Raw genomic sequence first — 11,608 nt, 5'->3', positions numbered from 1 at the left:
GCCTTTTCTCTACCTGCTGGTTCGGTAGCCTGAGGACCCCTGATGGTCAGGGGCCATCTCAGCTCGCAGCTTACTGGGAGGGGTACTGGGTTCCCCGGTCCCTTCCTTGGACACCGCACACCCCACCGAGCAGAGATCTCAGATGGGCCCCTCCTGTGGAGACAGGTGTGGCTCCAGGGCAGTCAGTGGGCGTTTAGCACTGGCCCCTGCGTCTTGGCCAGGACAGCAAAGCCACAGCCGTCTCCACTTTCACTGTGGCTTGTGTGTTGTCAGGTGGCCACCGGGTTGCTGGCACGTGCGCACCCTCTGACCGCGTTCTGGTCTTTGCTGGTTTGGGCTTGGGCTGGGAGCTGTGGTGGGAGTTCGGGAAGTCCAGGTAATTGGCCCGTGCACGTCCTCCATCCCTGCTGTCACGGCCACTTTGCACCTGGGCCCACGGAGTGGTCACGGATGGCAGAAAGAGGCTGACATCGACATGCCCCGTTGATGAGCCCCTGCTGTCGGGGACGCTGCCTGGAGCGGTGTATCTTTCCTGCAGGACACGGCACCCTCTCTGTCCCTGTCCCCAGACCTTTGTCCCCAAGTGTCCTGTCTTCGTGGCTCTGGGTCCGGCCACCGGCTGACCTGTCGGATGCTGCTTGCTTGAGCCGGACGTGCACCTTGGTTCTGCGTGCCGGGGGACGCCGGTGTGCGTGCACACGCGCCTGCAAGCCGCATCCCTCACGCGGCTGCAGGAAGCTCTTCGTGCAGCCCTGGGCGTGGGTTGAGGGAGAGGCAGCAAGCAGCTCAGGAGCTGGAGGCTCTGGTCACGTGACTCGCTTTCGGATGCGCCTGGGCCCAGGCTCTGATGTTTAAATTCGGGACCGAATGCTGTGTGCGGCGTCTTCTCACTGGGCCCTTGGGTCACGTGGCCACTTGGTAAATGGAGTTGGACCTGCCCCAGAGCTCAGTGGCAGACCCGGAGCTGCTTTTCAAGTGGAGAGTTGTGTTTGACGCAGGAGGAGATGGACTTGCTCCAGGATGCCAGGGCTCGGGGCTGGAGGCGTTTGCCACGGGTGTCTGCCACAGATGCTCCAGGCTGCGTGGGGTCTGACGGGCTACCCACCCAAGGGGCGAGTGGCCTGGGGCCCAGGAGATGGGTGAGAACAGCAGGTGCAGATGTGGCGTGGGCCGCTCCCCCACCCAGAGCCGCACTGAGCGCTGTGCCTCCTAGAAGTGGTCCTCCACACGCCTGTGTTGCCAGACCGTCGTACCCCCAAACTTCCCTGGACTTTCGGCAGGTTTACCTCTCACGCTGCGGGAGGCATGGGCTTTACCGAGGCCTCTAGGGCGCTTGTCATCTCTTGGCCGCCCTGTCTAATCGGCATAATGTCATCAAGGGAACCAAGATCCCTGGACCGTGTTAAGATGGTGGGAGCGTTGGTGCCATCAGGCAGACTCTGAAAGTGTGCTGCCGTGCCTGCCACGTGCGGGAGCCCGCTGGTCTCCTTCCTCGAGGGGGACAGAAAAGCCAGCTGCGCTGCCTACTGGCGCCATGGACTGTGTGATTTTGTCCAGTAAAGGTACACGTCCAGACCTCAGCCAGTTGGTGTCGCCCTGGGTTACGCTGTGATCATCTGTCACTCGGCACCCATCTGGCGAGTGATATGGAGAACAGAGAAGGAATCCCCACCCTCACGTCTCCCCAGTTCCTGATGTTGGACCCAACTCCAGAAACATGGTGCTATTTCCGGTTTGGCGTGGAGGGCAGGCCTGGGGGCTTCCACCATAGCCCCCCATGTGGCAGCCGGGGCCCAGCGTGCGGCTGTGGCTGCTCGCTGAGTATGAATGGCGCACTCTACGTTCTGCGGAGGTGGAAACACCTACAGGAAGGGTCTGCAAACCCGTGGGCTCACAGACTCAGGCCCACGCCCCGTGTGACCAGCGATGGTGGCTTTCTGGTGCGTGAGGATTGGCCTCACTTCAGAGCCATCATCTAGGAATCCCCTCCACAGGGCAGTCACTGAGGGTGCCGCAGGTGCCCCTTACGTAACTGGGGCCATAGGCTAGTGACTGTATAGGCAGCTCTTTGTCAGGGGGGCCAGCCTGCCCTCCATCAAGGGCTCTGGGTCCTGCACACAAGGCCCTAGCCTCGCTATGACAAGGGGCTTCAGAGACCTGCCAACGGACCTACAATTTTCTGCCTATGTGTGCCTCAAGCAGCACTTCAGAAGCTGCCCACCTGTGTCATTTCTCGAGACCCTGCATGTAATCGGCCATCTCATGTCTGCCAAGTCCTCTGAGGGCCCATGGCTGCGAACACTTGCATGTGTGAGTCACCTGGGGTCTTGTTAAGATGTGGGTCTGGGGCTTCCCTGGTGGCGCAGTGGTTGAGAGTCCGCCTGCCGATGCAGGGGACACGGGTTCATGCCCCGGTCCGGGAAGATCGCACATGCCGCGGAGCGGCTGGGCCCGTGAGCCATGGCCGCTGAGCCTGTGCGTCCGGAGCCTGTGCTCTGCAATGGGAGAGGCCACAACAGTGAGAGGCCCGCGGCCCCAAAAAAAAAAAAAAAAAAGACGTGGGTCTGGCTCTAGTCTGCCTGGGATGGGGCCTGAGACTGCATTTCCAACCACCCATGTGCTGCTGGTCCCAGGGGCCAGTGCCAGCCCCGCGGCTCAGTGACTGCGGTGCACTGCTAGGTGCTTACCAGGCTCCTGCTGGCCGATCCTCAAGGTTGGGGCTTCCTCTTCCCAGAATGTGTGCGACAGGCTGCACGGGCAGAACAGCCCGCGTGCGCACGTGGACAGGCTGTACACGGGGCGGTGTAGCTGTCCTGCCCATCTGTCCCCATTTCCCTTCCTCACAACTTGCTGCTCCTGAGCGGACAAGGGCCCCGGCGGGTTCTTGGGGTGTGGTGAATGTGGTGAATGCGGGTGGTTCGGTCCGGCAGCAGCACGTAGAACCGGCCCTGTGGCCACAGGAGCCAGGCCAGGAGGCCCCTGTCCCCGCGTGCCCCTGGCTCTCGGTTCTGCCTCTTCCCTTTCAAGGGAGAAGGAGGGACGGACGCCCAGTCTTTAGAAGCAGGGCTGTTGCCATAGCAACCAGCCTCTTCCTCTGCCGCACTTGCCCAGCTCGAGGCCACCCATCCTTACGGTGTCTGTGACCGAGAGTCGCCGGCAGCACCCCCAGTGTCCCTCGGGGAGGAGGAGTCCCTCCCGCAGTGGTCCCAGCACAGGTGCAGGAGTGGCCAGCCCCATGCGTGGGGAGGCTCCAGTGAGGCCCCAGGAGAGAAGGCGAAACCAAAAAGGGGTCTCTCGTGCATTTTAAAGTGATGTCACCCCTGTTCACGCTTTGCGTGCTCACCCAGCAGCCGAGGCCGAGCCTATCACCTCAGTGGCCTCCCCCGTCCCTCCACACAGGCCTCTCGTCTGTCTGTCTGTCTGTCTAGCAGATCAACCTGAATAGTTTTTTTAAATAACAACTTTATTGAGACATAATTGACACTATTTAGAGCATATGACTTGACACGTTTTGACCTGTTTCTGTCCATGAATCTCTGACCACAATCTAGACAGTGGCTGTTCCCATCACCCCCAGAGGTCGTCTCACGCCCCCTCCCAGCCCCAACCCAGGCAGCCCCACGTCTGCCTCGGTCACTGTAGACCCACTGGCTCTTTCTAGAATGTGGTACAGAGGCCATCACACAGTTCGCACGTCTCTTCCACCAGCACAGTTACCTTCAGACTCGCCTGCGTCGTTGCCAAGTGTCGACGGATGGTTCACGGCTTTTTATGGCTGATCACGTCCCATCGTGTGGACCTAGAACGGTTTGCCCCATCACTTGTTGACGGACATTTGGGTAGCTCCCAGTTCGGGGCTGTTACAAATAAAGCCGCTGTGAACACTTGTGTACAAATTTGTGTGGACACGTACCTCCTTTTCTGTTGGGTAAATACCTGCGAGTGGGACGCTATGTCACGTGACTCGACTACATGTGTGTAATTGGCTCTGGAAACTTGTTGCTTGCGGCTGGCTGTGTCTCGCCACCTTGCTGAGTGCTCTACACTGCTCATTTCGGTGACGTTTTGTCTTGTAGAGTCCGTAGAATCGTCCACATAGCTGATCTTGTCGTTCACAAATCAGGGGCGTTTTACTTCCCTGCAGTCTGAACTGGCTTGACCCTCCAGCACGATGTCGACTAGCAGGGAGACAGCAAACCCCAGGTCTGGTTCTAACTTAAGGGGTGAGCGTCGTTCTTTAACAGTTAAGTATGATGTTAGCTGTCATGTGTTTGTAGATGCCTTTTCTCAGCTGGAGGATGTCCTTTTCTTTGCCAGTTTGCTGAGAGTTTTTTTTTTTAACATCAGGAATGGGTGTTGGATTCTGTCCAGTGATCTTTCTGCATCTACTGAGATAATCATGTTTTTCCTTTCTGTTGATACGGTAAGTTATGTTGATTGATTTTCAAATGTTAAACCAACTTTGCATCCCTGGGATAAACCCCACCTGATCGTGATGTATTATCCTCTTTTGTTGGATTTGATTAACCAAAACTTCAGGTGTTTTGCGTCTGTGGTCATGACCGATACTGTGCTGTAGGCTTCTGTTCTTGTCATTCTGGATTTGCCATCATGGAATGAGTCAAGAGGTAGCCCCTTCTCTTCCCTTTGCTGGGAGTGTTTGCGTAGAATGGGTGTCATTTCCTTCTTAACTGTTTTGTAGAGTTTCTCAGTGAAGCCATCTGGGCCTGGTGTTTTCTTCTTTTTTTCTTATCAGTAAAGAAAATGAATTAATAGCTTAAAATTTATTCACACATAAGCACACATGTGCACAGGCACATACATACATAAATATACCCACAAAAAAAATCCGACCTCAAATAATTCCTTGGGTAAGTTCTACCTAATACTGAAGGAACAGATATTTTCAATCTTATTCAAATTGTTTTACAAAGCAGAGAAAGAGGAAATCCCCCACTCATTTCATGAGGGTGGCATATCCTTTTTTTATTTTGAATTTTGTTTATTTATTTTTTATACAGCAAATTCTTATTAGTTATCTATTTTATACATATAAGTGTATATATGTCAATCCCAGTCTCCCAACTCATCACACCACCACCACCCTCCCTGGGCCTGGTGTTTTCTCTGTGGAAAGATTTTTAATTAAAAATTCAAATGATTTAATAAATACATTCAGGTTTTCTACTTCTTCTAGAGTGAGCTTTGGTAGTTTTTGTTTTTCAATGAATTTGTCCAGTTCTAAGGTGTCAAATGTATTGGCATAAATTTATTCACAATATTCCGTATTCTTCTTCTTTTTTAAAAGAAAGTTATTGGGGTATAGTTGATTTACAATGTTCTTAATTTCAGGTGTACAGCAAAGTGAATCTGTTATACGTATATCCACTCTTGTTTAGGTTCCTTTCCCATACAGGCCATTACAGAGCACTGAGTACTGTTCCCTGTGCGCTACAGCAGGTCCCTATTCGTTATCTGTCTTATATACACTAGTGTATATGTGTCAATCCCAATCTTCCAATTTATCCTTCTCCTCCTTACCCCCACGGTAAGGCGTTTGCTTTCTACATCTGTAACTCTATTTCTGTTTTGTGGATAAGTTCATTTGTAGCCTTTTTTTAGATTCCACATATAAGCGATATCATATGGTGTTTGTCTTTCTGTCTGACTTACTTCATTCAGTATGACAATCTCTAGGTTCACCCATGTTGCTGCAAATGGCATGAGTTCATCCTTTTTAATGGCTGAGTAATATTCCATTGTATGTATGCACCACGTCTTCTTTATCCATTCCTCTGTTGATGGACATTTAGGTTGTTTCTGCGTCTTGGCTATTGTAAACGGTGCTGCGGTGAACATGTATCTTTTCAAATTCTGGTCCTGTTCTTCTAATGTGTGTAGAATCTGTCGTAACGTTGCGTCTCTTGTTCCTAATATTGATAATCTGTGTCTTTTCTTTTTTTTTTTCCGGATCCACGTGTAAAAGATTTATGGATTTTATTGATCTTCTCAAAGAACCAGCTTTTGGTTTCATTAATTTTCTCTACTTTTTTCTTTTTGTTTTGTTTTCTATTTCATTGATTTCTCACGTGATCTTTCCTGTTTGCCTTCTTCTGCTTACGTGGGGTTTCATCTTTTCTCATGTTTTCTAGTTCCTTTGGAAGGAAACTGAGGTCATGGATCTGAGCCCCGTCTTCTCTAATTAGGTGCTTAGTGCCATAAATTTCTAAGTACTGCTTTAACTGTGTTCCACAGTTTTTGATATGTTCTCTTTTCATTTCCATTCAGTTCAAAATAATTCTTAATTTTCCTTTGGTTTCTTCTTCAGTGTATGGGAAATTAAGAAGTGGATTACTGGGACTTCCCTGGTGGTCCAGTGGCTAAGACTCCGCACTCCCAATGCAGGGGGCCCGGGTTCGATCCCTGGTCAGGGAACTAGATCCCACACGCCGCAACTAAGAGTCTGCATGCCGCAACTAGGACCCGGCACAGCCGGGTCTTTTTAATAAATAAAATATTTTTAAAAAGAAGTGGATTATTGGTTTGCATACATTTGAGGATTTCCCAGGTATCTTTTCTTAGCGATCTCTAGTATAATTCCAGTGTGGTCAGACAACATTCTCTGAATGACTTGAATTATTTAAAAAATATTGCCACCTGTGGCTCAGGAAATGTTTGACTGTTCTGTAAATACCCATCAGGCCAAGTTAGGTGAGAGTGTTCACGTCTTCTATATTCCTGATGATTTTCTGTGTACTTGTTGAATCACATTTGGGCGAAGAGTGTTGAAATCTCTGAGTATGATTGTGGATTTGCCCATCTCTCCTAACCGGCTTTTGCTTCATGGATTCTTACCGTGTGCCATAGGTACATGCGCATTTAGGACTGTTACGTCCTTTGATGATTAGAACTTTGTCATCATGAAATGGCCCAGTTCTTCTCTGGTCATACTCTCGCTCTGAACTTTGCTTTGATATTAACACATCAGCCACTCAGTTAAGTGTTGGCCAGTTTATCTCTTCCCACCCCTTTACTTTTAACCAATTTGTGTCTATATTTGGAGTGTGCTCTGTGTGGGCAGCATATAGTTGAATCTTGCTTTTTTTTCTTTAATCTGGTAACCTCTGCCTTTTATTTGGTTGTTTCAATCATTTACATTTAATGTGATTATTGATATGATTGGGTTTAAATCTACCATCTTGCTATTTATCTTTTACTCATCTCATCTGTTCTTTTCTCCTTTTTTCCTGACCTTTTTTTTTGATTATTATATTTTTAAATTATCCCATTTGTCTCTTTTGTTGCCTTCTTAGCTGTAATTCTTTGTTCGGTTATTTTAGTGGTTGCATTGGGATTTATACTATACGATTTTTTGTGGGTTTTTTTGCGGTATGTGGGCCTCTCACTGTTGTGGCCTCTCCCGTTGCAGAGCACAGGCTCCGGACGCGCAGGCTCAGCGGCCATGGCTCACGGGCCCAGCCGCTCCGCGGCATGTGGGATCCTCCCGGACCGGGACACGGACCTGTGTGCCCCGCATCGGCAGGTGGACCCTCGACCACTGCGCCACCAGGGAAGCCCCATACTATATATTTTTTAACTTGTCAGTATCCACTGTTGAGTGAGATCATACCATCTCATATGTAGGAAGAGAACCTTAAACCACCATTTGATTTTCCCCTCCCAGCCTTTGTACTCCTGTGATCACACAGTTTAACTTTTCATATGATAGAGATCACACAATACATTGTTGTTATTTCCGCTGTAAGCAGATGATTGATTATCTTTTAAAGAAATTTAAATCATTAAAAAAACATTCCTCCCAGCGACTCACATAGCCTCCCTTTCTGGTGCCCTTTGCTTCTCTGTGTGGCTCCTGGTTTCCCTCTGGTCCCATCTTCCTTCTACTTGGAGGATGTCCTTTCACGTTTCTGGCAGTACAGATCTGCCAGTGACTAATTCTTCCAGCTTCTTGTGTCTGAAGAAGCCCTGTTTCACCCTTGTTTTCAGAAGACACTTCGGCTGGTAAACAGTGGAGGTGGGTGGGTTTCCTTTTCTTGCATTTTAAAGATACTGCTCCACTGTCTTCTTGGGTGCATTGTTTTCATTCAAGACATCAACCAATCACCATTTTCTTTGTTCCTGTATAAAAATGTGCCTTTTTTCTCTGGATGCTTTTAAGCTATTCTCTTTAGAACTGGTTTTCTGCATGTTGAGGAGGACGGTCCTTGGTGTAGTTTACTTCATGCTTCTTGTGCTTGAATTTTGTCGAGCTTTGGGGAACTGTGGGTTTATGTCTTTCACTGCATTTTGAAAAATTCTGGCCACTTTTTCTTAAAATATTCTTTCTTTTCCACCTCTGTGTCCTCTCCCTTCGGGCTCCGGTTCCAGGTGTATTTCACTACCTGAAGCTGTCCCCCAACTCACGGATGCTTTGTTCATTTCTTTCAGTCATTTTTCTCTCTGTGTTTCATTTGCAAAGTTTCTATAGCTCTGCCTTCAAGTTCACAACCTTTTCTTTCACAGTGTTCCCTTGATCCCGTTCAGTGTATTCTGTATCTGACGTTTTGATTCTCCTCCCTGGAGTTCAGTTGGAGGCTTTAGAAAAATCTTCCATGTCTCTACTTAACATACTTAGCCTTGCCACTGGCATCTTGCGTACGTGGAATATAGTCACAGGAAGTGTGCATGCTGTTCTCGTCCACTAATTCTATTGTTTTTGTCATTTCTGGGTTCTTTTTGATTATTTTTCTCCCCTCAGTCCAGGTTGTCATTTTCTGCTTCTTTTCATGCCTAATAATATTTGGTTGGATGTCAGACATTGTGTGTTCTACCTTATTGGGTGCTGGATAGTTTTGTATTCCTGTAAATATTCTTGCATTTGTTTCTGGGACACAGTTAAGTGACTTGGAAACTGTGTGATCCTTTAGGTCTTGTTTTTAAGCTTTGCTGGGCAGGACCAGAAATGCATTTAGTTTAGAGTTGATTTTTCCCTTCTACTGAGGCAAGCCCCTTCTTTCTACTCTGACACCGCTTGAATTACTAGGTTCTCAGCTCTAGCTGTTGAATGCAGGCACTGTGTTCCTGCCCTGTGGGCTCCCATCCTTCTGGGTGGTTTTTCCCCAGCCTTGGACGGTTCCTGTTCACTTCTGGACTGATCTGTACTCCGCTGAAGCCTCGAGGGTGACTCTCTGCGGGCCTCTGGGGCTACCTGTCTGCACAGCTCTCTCCAGGACTCTGCCCTGTGAACCCCAGCCGTCTTGCCCTCCCGGGACTCCCCCTCCCTCTGGGCTCTGCCTGGGTCCCCACTGCCGGCACTGTGCACTGTGCCCTGGAAACTGCAGGGGGGAGCAGGGACTATTTGTCTCCCTTCATTTGTTTGCCATCTCGCAAGGATCGCTGTCTCCTGTTGCGTGAAAAAAAAAAAAAGCTGCTTCTTTTCACATGTATTTATCTCTGAATTTTTTTATTTTTTAACATGCGGAGAGCATGTAAATCTGGTCTCTGTCATTTCATCTGGAGCAGAAGCAGAAGCCTGTATGTCAGGGGCTTCATTTCCCTGGCAAGCACTTTCCATCATTAGAGGCGTTTCTCTCAGTCCCTACACCTGCTACTAAGATGCCTCCTCTTTCAGGGCTGCGGACACGCCCTCCTTGCCCACCCTCACCCGTCCCGGTCTCGCACAGAGCCAGGGCTCAGCTTCTCGTGGTTGACTGACGATTGTATGAAGAGCAGATAAATACTTTTTGGGGCTCGCTGTGTCCGGCAGGTGGGAGACAGAAACTCTTGCAATCCCCAGGATAATTCCATGGGGTCTGATTGCAGACGGGAGGATTGAGACCGGGAGGTTAAAAGGACAGTGTTTGAACAGGTTGCGTATTCCGGGCCCATTGTCATGAAGGGGAAGTGCGAGCCCGCTGGTGGGAGGGTTTCGTGGAGGAGGAGGCTTTGGAGATGCGCTCAGGCTGGCCTGGCGCCGCCGTGGGGAGCACCGCGTCCTGCACGGAGAGGCGGCCGCGGGTCCCCGGGAGGGAGGAAGGGGAGCCGGGCGGCCTCGGGGGCCGCCACGCTCCGAGCCTCCGCCAGGGGGCAGCGCGTCCCCGCTCAGGGAGGTGAGCCCCGCCCGGGACGCGCCACTTCCCACGCGCACACCAGGCCACGGCCCCTCGCCCGCCAGCAGGGATTGCCGCCCCCACCTGGCGCTGCTAACCTGGCGGACACGCCTCCCCACGGCCCACCTCATCCCGCACACCGGCGCAGGGCCGCCTCGCCCTCGGCCCGCTTCCTGTTTCCGACCCCACCCCCCACCCCGCTTCAGAGCCACCTTTCACACAGCTGCCCCTGGCAGCCTCCCACCTGCCGCAGCTCTTCACGCCCCGGTGGCGTCTCCTCATAACCCTGCCCGCGCAGCCCGCCACTAGCCCCGGACCTCTTCCCCCACATGCCCGTTTTGTCCCAGAGCACCTGTCTGTGACCCCCAGCGCCGCTGGCACAGTCCTTAGGTGGGCACTGAACCCGCTCTCCTGGCTTCCTTCTCGCTGCGGGGCCTGACTCCAAGTGCAGGAGGGCTACTCGGGTCTGTCAACGTCTGGGCCTTCACCCCGCGTGCAGGCAGGATGGGGGCGGGCCTGGCTCACCACCACCCTCCCACGAGGTGCCCATCCGGGCCCAGAGACAGGATTTGGGAACCACCTTCTCACTGGCTTGGAAGAGGTGCGAAGCCGGTGTCTCACCGGGCCCCAAACCCTGATGGCTCACACCCTCACCCAGCTCTCCTCTGCCCTGGCGATTCGGACCTGCAAGGCCTCTCCAGTTCCAGTGTTCCCTGAAGGCTTCCTGGGAGAGGGAACTCCTGAGAGGAGAGAGGCTGTTCCAGGCAGGGTTCCTGAGGGAGTAGCATGGGCAAAGGTCCAGAGGGGATGGAGGGAGGGCTGCAGGGGGTGGGGGTGGGGGTGGGAGCTGGACAGGACCCAGGCATCCAGGGTCTCAAGGGTGGTGGGGTTTGTGTTGAGGGCACTGGGGAGCCAGAGACCTGTCAAGGCTGTGTTTTAAATGATGATTCTCCGTTCCAGAGATGTGACAGTGGAGGGGAAGCCAGAGGAGCCTGGCCCACTGATTCAGGCCAGAGAGGATGGGGGTTGCTCTGGAAGACCCTGATGGATGGAAATAGGGGAGGCACGGGAGCCAGTGTGTGCACGTTGCTGAACAGGAAAGGGAAGGGCAGTGGGGCAGTGTGGAGAAAGATCCACAGGAGAGCTGGATTCTGCAGCGTGCGGTTCCAGTCCTGGGCATGCCAAGTGCTGCCTGGGAAATCTTGGGTAAATTACCTGACTTCTCTGTGCCTGCGTTTCTTCATCTGCACAGGACCTCAGTACCCCACATCACCTGCGACTTGGCCCACCCTGGAGTCTCTTGGGGCCAGAGCGGGGTCTTGGATCTCCCCTCCGCTCCCACGACAACCGGGGGCTCAGACCTCGGAGCCCTGACGGCCCAGCTGGGGCTCGATCAGGGCCAGCTCTGGAGGTGCGCGGGGTGTTGGTGGCCTGAAGTTGTGTGCTCCAACACGGGCGCCAACGGGTGCAGCTGTGAGGTGGACGCCGCGGGACCTGGA

The sequence above is a fragment of the Neophocaena asiaeorientalis genome, unplaced genomic scaffold (assembly GCF_003031525.2).
Source record: "Neophocaena asiaeorientalis asiaeorientalis breed wild unplaced genomic scaffold, Neophocaena_asiaeorientalis_V1.1 scaffold1211, whole genome shotgun sequence".
Classification (NCBI taxonomy): domain Eukaryota; kingdom Metazoa; phylum Chordata; class Mammalia; order Artiodactyla; family Phocoenidae; genus Neophocaena; species Neophocaena asiaeorientalis.
Note: the sequence above shows the minus strand (reverse complement) of the source record.